The sequence below is a fragment of the Cydia amplana genome, chromosome 22 (genome assembly GCF_948474715.1).
Source record: "Cydia amplana chromosome 22, ilCydAmpl1.1, whole genome shotgun sequence".
In the NCBI taxonomy this organism is placed as follows: domain Eukaryota; kingdom Metazoa; phylum Arthropoda; class Insecta; order Lepidoptera; family Tortricidae; genus Cydia; species Cydia amplana.
The window spans coordinates 12,017,459-12,030,302 of record NC_086090.1 but is presented as its reverse complement, the minus strand read 5'-3'; the positions used below and the strand labels follow the sequence as shown (position 1 = coordinate 12,030,302).

The following is a 12,844-nucleotide window of genomic DNA, read 5'->3' as shown; positions in this document are numbered from 1 at the left end:
TATCCTTGACTATCACGTTGTGAAGCAACCTTGTATGTAAACTATCGGGCACAGGCTTCAACGACATTACGTCGAACCCCCTGGGGTAAAAAGAAAACATTTTTGTATATGTTTGTGGTGGTATGTACATGGGAATTAATAATTATTGCGCACTTTTATTCGAATTAGTTTTATTTCGTTACATCAACTGTATTGCTCGGTTCGACCAAGATTGTCGAGTCTGTAGGTTCGTTCAATTATGGCAACCACCGTTTGTAAGATTTAGAATAGATAAGATGAAAAAAATAGCTAACGGTCCAAAATTGAACACTAGTCTGGTTTTTTTTTGCGATTGGTTTCACATGATAACTTGTTAAGAAAAATTTAATAACTAATAGACACGTTCGATATATGTATAAATTATGATGATATTGATGATACGACTAAAGTTGAATATGGTTTTGTAAATACTGTATAAAATAATTGTGATATTACTATTTTTTGTGTGATATCATTAGGGCTCATTCCAGGAGCAGCTATTATTTTAAGATTTGTTACTAATTAGGTGTTTAAGGACTTGCCTGACTTGGCAAGAAGAAACTGCTACTTTACGGACAAGTCAGGTAAGGGCCTAATGAATTATTTACAACCAAAAGTGATGATTCAGCATTTTTGTTTTAGCTAAATGAATTATGATTTTACGGTTAACTGTAAATTTAAAAAATATACTGTAATTTTGATTGGACCAGAGGCCTTTTAGTTAGAAGTTTTATCCATTGTATGTATGAATATATGAATTCCAACTCAGCTACAATGTCAAAATCAGAATATAGCGATTGGTTCCTATTAGGACAGTTATTTTTCATTTATTGACAAATATTATGGTTTTATGATTTAGGTGACCTCTTCTGTTGAAACTACTGAGTTGATTATGATAAGTAAGATAATTCGATTTGTTGTCCCGGGTGATATAGGATATAGGCCACCTTTTTTACCAATTTTGGAAATGAGTTAGTTTCTATATACCGTAATTTTAATTTGTGACTGATTGCGTGTATCCTAAATACGAGTAGGTACGTATGTTTATTTTCTATACAAACTAAACGCACTAAAGACTTTAAGTTATGTAAGCTATAATCGCACGACCTCCACGAGTTTAATATGCGTAGGTACTACCTATATCGGGTCACTGAAAATACAACCTTATCGCAACTAGATAAGGTGCACAACAGTGTGCCACAGTCGTTATCGAAATTATAAGCAAGAGTGTAAATACATATATGTATAGTGATATAATTTACGTGTGAATATTTTACGCCGCGCTCGGATAAAAGGGCTATGATTAGACCCAGACTTTTCTGGCAAAAATAGTGCTTGACAAAATGAAACATCGACATATTTGATAATGCTGACAATGTGGTCCCTTTAGGTCGACAACGTCACACATAGAGTCGGACCACACTAAGTTTTCATGCCAATTGCTACGCCAAGCCATAGATAAATGTTTTTGCTCTATGGCCATTTGGCCAAGCTTACAGGGATGTGTGTGCATTCTGCCAAGTTTGTGCAAAGTTGGCGTGGTCAGAGTCTATTTATTTTATGATTGGTCTTTGACGTTTTCTCAGGCACAAATAATTATGACAATATAAGAAATTGAAAAAAGGTTACAACAGTCAGCAGCAAAAACATGTACCGTCAACTGGGGTGAATAGGGATGGCTGGGGTGAATAGGGACAAAACTTGAAATGAAATAGTTGAAATGTGATTTACCTGACAATTTCTCAAAAAAGACGTACTGAGGTGTATGAGTGAAACAACCGTCTAGTTCGCAAGCTAGTTTATTACTGGTTAAGCAGTCGGCGCAACCGCCCTATAACTACGTATAGGTATATACAAATACACATCATCCCTTCACCACTATTTTAAAACTAAATTGATAGGTAACATCAGTATTTATAACTAGATATGTATACAACTAATTGATACATCATATATTATTTTAACTAACTAAAGCTTATAATCTACTTTTTTTCTGGGTCGCAAATTATGTCGCATTGGGCACTCGTCTAAGACAGACGTACCAAGTTCGCGCGGTGAGGCCGCGCTCGGCAACTGCGCCGGCGACGCCGGGGGCGCGGGCGCGGCGACAGCGGACTCGTGCGCAGACGGCCCGTGCTCACCTATCTCTCCCTCGCACTCTTCCCACACTTCATCCCCAGCTTCATCTGCACTCCTTTCCTCCACCACTATTTCAGCGGGTGGTGGACTATCCACCGCAGAATCGGTAGGTAAAATTGGCATACCGCTTGAAATAGACGGGGGAGGAAATGAGGGCAATGGTATAGGATCGTTAGATACATCATTTTTCCCTTCAAATAAATTGTCAATAGCTTGACCTTTATATTTTAAAAGTTGATCTACATGTCTTATACAGATCGTATCGTATTTGTTTACATATATTTTAAACATCTTATTTCCAATTTTTTCTTTAATTTGACCTAACTCCCAACTTTCTTTCCTTGCACTGTACCACCGGGCCCAAACTATTTCATCAATTTGAAATATTCGCTTATGCGTGCAAACAGCTGTTGCTGTGTCGTTATCAATCGCGCTCGCCGTACTGTCTGAGGGTAATATTAAATCAAGACGAGTTCTCAGCTCCCGTCCAAACATAAGTTTGGCCGGAGTTTCCCCGGTAGTACAGTGCACAGTGTTCCTATAGTCAAACAAGTAATTTAACAATTTTTCATGTACTACGTGTGAGATTACATCTTGTTTTAAAATATATTTTAACATTTTTTTACATGTGCGAACAGAATTTTCCGCCTGACCGTTACTATTGGGGTGATACACCGGCGAATTCATATATTTTATACCATTGTTAGAACAAAATGACCTAAATTCAGCGCAATGAATTTTTACATCGTTATCCGATACTAATACTTTAGGTATACCGAATACTGAGAAAATGTACTTTAATTTCGCTATTAATGATTGTGTGCTAGTACCATTTGGCATGTGTAGACATTCCACCCATTTACTATAAGAATCGACCACAATCAAATATACCCTTTGCCCTATCGTCATATAATCGATGTGTACCCGGTGCCAGGGCCCGGGCGCGCGCGGCCACGGCGCGGGCGGCTCCCGCGGCGGGGCCGGCCGCAGCGCCACGCAAGCCTGGCATGCGCCCGCGCAGCGCTCGATGTCCCGGTCGATACCCGGCCACCACATCCTACTGCGCGCTGCGCATTTCATTTTAACAATACCTAAGTGCGTGCCTCTGAAGACGTAAGGCTGTCGTGGCTGATATTCCAGTTTGGGGATTGAAAATCGAAACTAACGGCCTGTGGTCGGTTTTTAGAACGAATGGTTCGCTACGGCCGTATAGGTATTGATGAAAACGCTTTACCGCGAAAATCAAGGCTGCCGCCTCTTTCTGGATCTGACTATAGTTACGTTCGCTGGAGGTGAGGGAGCGGGATGCAAACGCCAGCGGTCTCTCCTGTCCGTCGGCGGCTCGTTGTGCCAAAAGAGCGCCCAGGCCCCCGGGTGCGGCGTCAGCGCTGAGAACCAGCTGCGCGCTGGGCTCGAAGTGTGCCAGCACGCGCTCCGAGGCCAGCTCGCGGCGCACCGCGCGCACGGCGTCCCGCTGCCGCTCTCCACCCCTGAGTGATACTGGAATTACGACTTTGTGCCCTCGTAATAAGGATCCATTTTCAAATTGTAAATCGGTTCTGCAATTATAATAAGGCTGGACCGATTTACAATTGATTTTACGCGGCCAACCCTTGTTCATATATTTAATTACCGTTTGAAGAGTCGAATCGACCCCGGTAGCCCTTTTAATATCATGCGCGGTTACCGCCGATGAAACCGAATCTAAAAAATTTAGTGCACATAACGAATCGAATTCCTTATCACTATCGCTGTACGTGTCCGCCACGGGCGCGCGGGAAAAATAGTCTGCTACTAAGTTATTACTGCTAGAAACATATTGCACAGTGTAGTTATATGCCGACAATATAATAGCGTACAAAATAATAATAAAAAATAATAATAATATATATAATGTATAATAGCAAATTGTATCATTCGATTGAAAATAATAGTATATTTTTACGATATCATTAATATATGTGGTTATTTTTCAAGACACTGTCAGGTAAATCACATTAAGTTTTGTCCCTATTCACCCCAGTCATCCCTATTCACCCCGGTTATCCCTATTCACCCCGGTTGACGGTACCTACCTACACAGCTCATTTTCGGTTGTTCGAAGTCAATAATAAGTTATTATATCACTAGCGACCCGCCCCGGCTTCGCACGGGTTAACAAATTATACATAAACCTTCCTCTTGAATCACTCTATCTATTTAAAAAAAACCGCATCAAAATCCGTTGCGTAGTTTTAAATATCTAAGCATACATAGGGAGAGACAGACAGCGGGAAGCGACTTTGTTTTATACTATGTAGTGATTTAAGATAGAAATACTTAAAATAAAAGCTGTGTTAAGTTTGTTTTGAAACGGTTTAGTTTGTAAATACGGGCGTAGGTAGTGTGAATACCGACAAGTGCCTCATGTGATATGTTTCATCACGCAAATATAACTTTCACTGACAAATGTGTGTTTTATTTACTTTTGGAAAGAGATCAGTACCCAAGTTGTAAAATCTTTGTAAATCTTCATAAAAATTTGCAATCTTCAGAATAATGAGAAAATATTGAACATACAAACTTTATTATTGTATGATAAAGTAAATGTTTAGCCTTTGAATCCATTCCTTGGAGCAAAAAAAAAGGTATAAAAACTACAAAAAAATATTTTATTGAGTAACTACCTACTTTTTCCTCCATACATATACCTACTTGATACATACATATTTGCACAGTCAAGTGTAAAAATATGGGTGCACTCATCACACTCAAAAATATGTCCCATAGCTCTTATGTCAGCGAACTAAGGTTTATGGGACATATTTTTGAGTAAGTTGTGCTTTACTTGTCTACAATAGAATAGTAAAGTAGTGGCGAGGCTTGCGGTGATGTGTCGGAATTAAAATTAAATTAATTTAAGTAAGACCAACAAAGGATCAATTTCGTTAGTGACACATTTTAATCTTACAACTAATGTTAGTAGGTACATACACAAACTTATTAAGTAACTAACTACATATTTACATATTTATTTTATCGAACGAGCGAGCGAAGCGAAGCGAAGTTCTTACATTCGACTTTGAACACGCGGCTGGCTAGCGGCACGTCTCGGCATTTCGATGTTTTTAAGCTGAACTGTCAGAAGATAGTTTGATACTCAATAACTTAAGTAAATTTGTTCTAATTTAAATGAAATTGGGTAAACGTGTAGTCGAGGGCATTATATTTTAGTCATTAAATTATGAGCAGGCCCGATCAAGAGGCTATTGAGCTAGAAGAGCTTAGAAGGCCAAAAAGCTGTTTGTGAGGGGTCTTGCTATTCTGGTCAATTTTTTGCAAGAAACATGGTCGAGTTTAGTATCAAATGAAAGTGCTCGACTTACACTTTTATAATATCGTTTTTAAATTTACCATTTTGAAATAATTAGCAAGATAAAAATAAAATAGAATAAACATAATATATATGTATGTGACATTTGACAAGAAATATTTCGGCTTAGCACAGATACAGTTTATTTTAATCTCTATGGTGGTGACTTAAATCCAGGGGAGGGACAGCCGTATACGAAGCCCTTTATTCGAAAAAATAGCGCCATCTATATTACTTAACGCTAAACTTGTAAATGGCGCTTCAAAATTGATGCAAAAAAGCAAATCTTGTCAGTAGAAAAAGGCGCGAAACTCAAATTTTCTATGAGACCATATCCCTTCGCGCCTACATTTTTTCTACTGACAAGATCTGATTGGCCAACTATATATACATATTAATCTTTGCTTAAATCAATCAGTTAAAGGCTCCACAGACCTTGCAATAAATCCACACGATCTTTGATCCATTGCCGCCTATAGAGCGACATAAAATAGTAGAAATTAAATAAAATTCTCTATTCTCTATTAAAATAAGGGTGTAATGTTGTAAGTATAGTAGGCACTGGTTTTTTGAGTATCTTCTCTTGTTCACTCATTTGTTATGTACAACTATAAGGTTACACTTTTTTATTATTTTTTTAATTGTACCTCGATACAGTTTGTAGATAATTTATTTACAAACAAGATATATACAGTGTATTACTAAAATAAATTAAAAACTAGCTTAAATCTAAAATAGGGAACTATAGGTCTATAAATAAATCAATTTGTAGCTATTAGCTAGGTTGCTTTTATGTTTATTATAAGACTGTTTGTTTCTCAATAAAAAAAAAAAAAAAAAAAAAAAAAAAAAAAAAAAAAAATGGAACTCAAAAATGTCCATACTAAATTGTTGTCATGTGTAAGCATTTTACGTCAAAAATGTGACAGGTACGTAGAAAGTGGCGCCCTCATTTATTTTCTATTATTTTATGTCGCACTATACGAGTACCTAAGTAGGTGCAACAAAGTCAATCGCTATATAATTTTTGGTTAACCGCGAGTTCTCAGTTCGGGGCGAACTACTAGTTTATTTAAACACACGTGGAGTGCACTATACAGTGGTTCAGGTAAATCAGGTAGGCCCTATCTAACCTGTCTGCATACATGCATTAATTGGACACATCTCTGTCTCAACTCCTGGTTAATTAATCTGTAAATAATGTATAACGGTACATATCTGACGTTTGAGCAGCATCGCAGCGCCAGTAGGTAAGTATCTTCTCGTTATCAATAATAATTATTACTCTGTTATGTACAAGCTTGAGATAAAACAGTCAAAGTTCAAAAACTTATTTCTTGGCAGCGAAACTGCTAGATTTTGTCGGTGATTATGTTCTTTAAACAATTTTCATATATGCAACTAAATCGGATTACGCTTGATTAATTTTATTAATCTATATATGAAAACTTGTTTTTCACACCACCTATTCGGAAAAGAACTTTTTCTTCCCTGCTAGGAGGGATCAAAGTGGCACTTTTTTCTCCCTGTTAGGAGGGATCAAAATAACACTTTTCTGTTCTAGCACACTATTGTTAAATTTTTTTGCACATTATTTTTTTAGCTTAAATAATCTGTTTAAGCATCAGATTGTGTCAACACTAAGATGTTTTTATTTTCCTCATAGTTGATGTGAAAAGCAGTATGTGTCACACGGTATCAAAATTATTTCGTCTTGGGCGTTAACACTTGAATCCCTCATTACGCTCGGGATTCTACTTTAGAATCCCTCACTATGTTCGGGATTCTATTGTAGAATCCATCACTTCATTCAGGATTCAATGTACCCCTTGACGGAAATAAAAATAATCATTTTGATCCCTTGTAACACAAACTACTATTTCCATTTTACAGATTTTCCGAGAGCTTTTCCAACTTTTTGGCAACTTCTTGCAACTAGTACCTACACCTGAAGGTTTTGATGCTCGGCTCTGCGGAGGTGAACAGCAAAAACCGGCCAAGTGAGAGTATGAGTCGTCCACCGAGTTTAGTTTAGTTATCTATTGACTAATAATGATCAAATTTAAGGTCGCGATCTCCAGTTAAATAGACTCATAATAAGCGTGACCTGTCGCTATGGTTAAAGAATATCTCCCAAGCTTCTACCGTAGACTTTCCCACCCACACAAACTCTATAGAGATACTTACGTATCTCTTATTATGCGTAAACTATGGTATGTTATTCAGAAACGCAGATTAAACCAGTATAATGTGAGCTCAGTGCGCACATTACTTACAGAGGTCCAGGTCAAGTTTGACTTGGTCTTGGTTTGTTTTGCGCTATCAAGTGTCCTCGTGTGGGCCTGGGGTCAGTGTCGGGCGCCGCAGGCGGCAGTGTGCGCCGCGACGTCTCCGAATACGCACGTAGCGTTCTATCCGGCGCGACACAACACCTCACGACCACAACACAAACGTGAGTACTCCCAGTAAGAAACTATAAACGATGGTCTAGGATGAAGGAAAGAAAGTGCGCAAAAGGCAAATTTAGCGAAGTTTTTGTCTCCAAAAATCTTCGTAATTTACGCGAAACGATTGTTTATGTTTAACTAGTGTATCGAGTTTATTTTAATGATGTCATTGATGGTAATCCGGTCCGCGTTGATTGATGATAAATATTGATGAGGTTAATGAAAACGCGGGAATTGAGAATGCTGTCAGTCAAATGATATGACCGGTATGTCGAAAGCAAGAGCAGAACATTATAATCTCGCGCAGATACTAAGTATCACACAACGATTTCCAATCTTAATAATATTCCTAAGCTAGAACATCGGTAACTTTTACTTTTGCCTTTGGTTTCACCTAAATTCAGGAGCACCCGGAAATTTTCCGTAAATCACCTGCGCCTGTCAGAAAGCTTAGCTCTAATTTCTGATAAACCCCTTTCATAAAACACAGATACGCGTAGAATCCGTTATCTTTATCATTTAAATCATTTAATTCGTGGGCGCGTGGCGTAGGTAAATAGAAAATAGATCCATGCTATTTGCGCTCGGGCGCCGGCGACCGCGGCCTCTGTTTTCTCAAATAAATCATCTACTTACGTATTTGAAGAGATTTAAAAATAACAGTCGTAGTCAATTCATGAGTTAGGATGATAAGGATACACGCGGTGTTTTTATGTAGGTGTGCTTCTGCGCAAAGCGCGTGTCGATTGGAGTTTTCATTTTTTTACAAGACAACAAGAGATCAAAGTTTGATATTTCTTCGAGTGCTTATTTTGAGCGTGCAAGCGAAAGATTCTATACTAATTTAGAATCTTGAGCGTAGTAAGGGACTCAAAAGCGCACGAGATGTAAATAACTTTGATCTCGTGTAGTTCACAAAACTTTTCACCTCAGCAGTGAGAACATATATATTAGAGAACCCGAAAAATGTATTCCTTCATCACTTACCTCTATTCACTCATGTTTTCTTAAGATATACCAACAATTAAGTTTTCACCTCAGCAGCTCGAACAAGGGTACTTTGCTACTTAAAAACAGTGAGCAAAATCGCATTTTGCTCATTTTGTCTCACTCAGTGAGCAAAATGCAATTTTGCTCACTGTTTTTAAGTAGAAAAGTACCCTTGTTCGAGCTGCTGAGGTGAAAAACAAATTGAGGTGAGGTAAGTAAGAGAAATACCGCGGCAAAAGAAACATTTGTAGGGTATCCTCAATAATCCTCATACCCTTTTTCTCTTACCCCACCTGACCTTAACTTGGTTTATAAATCGCGTGTTCTGTCTAACCACAGCTAGGAAAACCTTGTTTTTCTACGACACGACCTTGATTCTTACCTAGGGGGCCGTCCGTCTTATACGTCATACATCCATAAATATTCGTTAGAGTCGCGGACGTGGACTGATGCAGAAGAATTAAAGAATCATTCTATAAATATATCCATGGGCTAGCTGGTCGTATCAGACGCTGGAACTGGACATTATTATCAACAATCTTTATGAATGTTTTATGACTCGCATCCTAGCTTCGCGCGCGCAATTGCGGATTGTAACCATTTTCTTAATAAGTAAATGATAAAGTATTTAATAAAGTATTTAATTTGCAAAGTACTGCATTAGTGTCTCTTCTTCTTAGCCTGTATTCTTGATTTTGAACGTGTATTTACGCTTTGCTTATGGTCATGATCATGGACATCCTGTCTTTATTTCTACGTAAAGTACTTACTATAAATTAATTATTCATAATTTATTAACAAGCAAGCCTATTTGGCTCTTGCTGGTTTTCATATTGGATCATCTGGTAGGTCAGTTACACGGATGATTTCCCTTAACATGGCTGACCAAAACTAAAACAAACGTGTAAACGTTTTTGACACTTTATTTATTTATTTATTTTTGACACTAATTAAATAAGAGTTCTGCGTTTGAAAACAGTAGGGTAGGTAAATTTCAAGTAGTCAGGTATCATAATTATTTATCTACCTAAGAGTTACGATGCCTTGATATCCACCAAGTAACAAAATAATGTCAATCGGTCCAGCAAAAACCCTGGTTTTGTGACTTTCACCATCAAGTTTTCCTTGTAAGCGCAGTTTCCGCAAACTACTACAGATCACTATATTTGTATGTAAATAAATCGCGTAGGCTTCGTCTGAGCAAAACCGGTCCCATAGTTTAAACATGCGTACGTACAATCGTTCAATATCTACCCAGTCAAGTAATGTTTATAAAGTGTTATCTGAGAGTTACGTGAACAATTTTGCATTATTGCGTAAAATAAAAAGGCTTATTAACGACATCTCGGGAGGTAAGGTAAAGGGCCCCTGTTTCGGTAGGTTAAGGTTAAGGCTCTTGAGAGTTTGTATATTACTAAACATTTTTTTTTATATTACTAAGCATATCAATACCTTGAAAGCTTTTGAGTAAGTTATATTAGTTCTTTGTTAATAATTTAATGTATAAACTATAGGGTTTTAGTTGAAACTTTTTTTTATATGAATTTTTTCGTGAACCTCTTATTTGGCTCCCATTTCGTGATACAAATTTAGCTCAGCTCCTAAGTTCGTGAATTCGTCTCCCCTGTTTCGGAATAAAGTTTTCTTAAAGTAATTGGTGATAATTTGCTGATAATCATTTTAAATATTTAACGGTCTTACCTACTTACGAGTAATTGTAAGGTCAAATTAATAATAATATTTAAAAAAATGTTAAATTGAGAGCTAGCTTAAAGTTTTTTGTACTCGTCGTCTTTAATGGTTTAATTAAGACTTCGTAAACCATAAGGGTACTTTATTACTTGATTAAAAGCCGAATTATATAAATAAATAAAAAATAAAAAAAATTTGACAGTTTCGACCGTCGTATTACTCTCAGTTTAATCACTAAAATATTGGTTATTATTTTATTGAAGAGGTTAAATAATACAGATTTTTTTCATATGTATAATTTAAATAAAAAATACTTGAATTCCTTATTATTTGCGCCAGAAACAAAACTAACGAAATAACGTACTAACACGAACTTGGGGCCCTTTACCTTATGTTTAATGTCAATGTCTCTAGAATCAAGATAAACTGATGAGCCTGAAGGGCAGACCAAATGTTTAGTCATCAGGTGACCAATCATAATACCTTAAACTACTAAAACTAATTGAGGCACGTCCGCTCTTGACATAGGTAATCATAATTTACCTACAAAAACCGAATTCACGAAACTGTTTAAAATGTCATTAAAATCATTAATCGCTAAAGTTCAACAAAAAAAAACCCTTTTATCATTAATCACAGTCACGAAATAATAGCCGTGTCACATTTGACAATATCTCCAGTCAAAATGTGCCCCGGCGAAGGTTCAAGGCTTCGACACACAGGCGCGTTTTCCAGGTGCGGCGTGAGCGGAGCGTGAGCGTTTTGTATGTAAAAGCGGCGCGCCCCGCTCACGCCGCGCCCGGTTAACGCGCCTGTGTGACGAAGCCTTTAGGGTCTGTGCGGAAAGAGAAGAGTGCATGGTACTTTCTACCGTCATGGTAGAATCCCCTATATACCTACATTTCACGACTCGTTTCTTTCCGCACAGACTCTATTAAGAACCATTTCGAGTAACTTACAAATAACAGTTTTTAAGACATATAAACAAACTACCTAGTCTACCTACTTGTCATATGACTATGTTTACTTATGTGTTTCAAAAGATAACTAGGCATGAATCATAGAGACCTTCACTCAGCACGTGGTTTCAATCTACTCTCAGTGTTTACATAATTATTACCTACGCTGTTTAGTTTTTAAATACACGTACAGACATATTTATATACCTACACTGATGATACACGTAACTAGGTACCCAGAGACTAAGGAATACTAACACGGATAAAATAGTGCAAATTGAGGTTGCAATTTTGACAGTTGAAGTAGATGGCGCATCACGGTACCGTACAAGGTGTGTTAGTGCTTGACAAAAACCTAGCAAAACAATTCAGATTTCAAAATAAAATTTCCTATGTCCTTATTTAATTTTAATTTAATGTTTGTCTTCGTTTTAATTTCCAATTTGACATTTAAAGTGTCATTCTATAGACACTAACTAACTAACTATGCTAACTATGTAAACAAACCGCCATATTGAAATCGTATTTGAATGTCAATTTACTAGTGACTTTTGTTTACATATAGCTAGCAAGTTCCATAAAACGACACTTTAAGTATCAGTTATCTTTAATAAAATTTTTTTTCATTTTATATTTTACACAATGTTAATGTAAGTAGTTTATAACAAACTATATGAGCCTATTTTGGCCTGCAATAAATGAATTAATTGGAGGCTGGAGCAGCGTAATTCGCCGTCTACTAAATAGTGGCTTTAATATTTTGCTCTACATTACTCGTCTTATTATTGTTCTGTCTATCTGTCTATATACACTCTATCTCTATACGCTGTATACATGTGAGAGGCAGGTGCCGGCGGCGGGCGTGGCGCAGATTTATGATTATGACCTGTTATTGTTACGATTCATTGCACTGACAAACTTGCTTAGATACAACGTTTTTTTTTTGTTTAGTTTTGAGTTAGTATGATTTGTGTTAATAATGTCAAGGCCAGGCAGTGCACATATCATCTCAACTACGAGATTGAGCGATGGACCATATGGGTTGCATAGCCATTCACACGCGTTATTTTAGCTGTCAGTCATATTATATTCATAATATAGAGTTCACTGGTAAATATGAAACCCTGAGTGGATAAGCTGCATTCCTGCTCGCGGTGTAGTAATTTTCATGAAGTAATTACTAATTGCACCTAATATGTGGTGACCTCTCACCCTTCCTAAAAGCTTCATAAGGCGGTGTCTGCCAT

The 12,844-nt window shown here is 37.2% G+C and overlaps 1 protein-coding gene across 1 annotated transcript in view; it reads left to right on the top strand.

The window, feature by feature from the left end:
• Window positions 1-7,846: 7,846 nt before the first annotated feature.
• The window catches only part of LOC134658354 (hexokinase-1-like), a 36,952-nt gene continuing 31,954 nt past the window's right edge, over window positions 7,847-12,844 (top strand). Inside the window, exon 1 of the mRNA XM_063513982.1 lies at window positions 7,847-7,965. The gene's annotated coding sequence lies outside the window, so the exon portion shown is untranslated. The remainder of the gene's footprint in view (window positions 7,966-12,844) is intronic.